Source organism: Arachis duranensis, chromosome 4 (genome assembly GCF_000817695.3).
Source record: "Arachis duranensis cultivar V14167 chromosome 4, aradu.V14167.gnm2.J7QH, whole genome shotgun sequence".
NCBI classification, from domain to species: domain Eukaryota; kingdom Viridiplantae; phylum Streptophyta; class Magnoliopsida; order Fabales; family Fabaceae; genus Arachis; species Arachis duranensis.
Genome location: NC_029775.3, coordinates 28,356,858 through 28,357,224, shown reverse-complemented (window position 1 = coordinate 28,357,224; position 367 = coordinate 28,356,858).

Genomic DNA, 367 nt, shown 5'->3' with positions numbered 1-367 from the left:
AAAATACAATAGTAAAAGGTCCTACTTATAGAGAACTAGTAGCCTAGGGTGTACAGAGATGAGTAAATGACATAAAAATCCACTTCCGGGCCCACTTGGTGTGTGCTTGGGGCTGAGCATTGAAGCATTTTCGTGTAGAGACTCTTCTTGGAGTTAAACGCCAGCTTTTATGCCAGTTTGGGCGTTTAACTCCCATTCTTGTGCCAGTTAAGGCGTTTAACGCTGGAAATTCTGAGGGTGAATTTGAACGCCGGTTTGGGCCATCAAATCTTGGGCAAAGTATGGACTATCATATATTGCTGGAAAGCCCAGGATGTCTACTTTCCAACGCCGTTGAGAGCGCGCCAATTGGGCTTCTGTAGCTCCA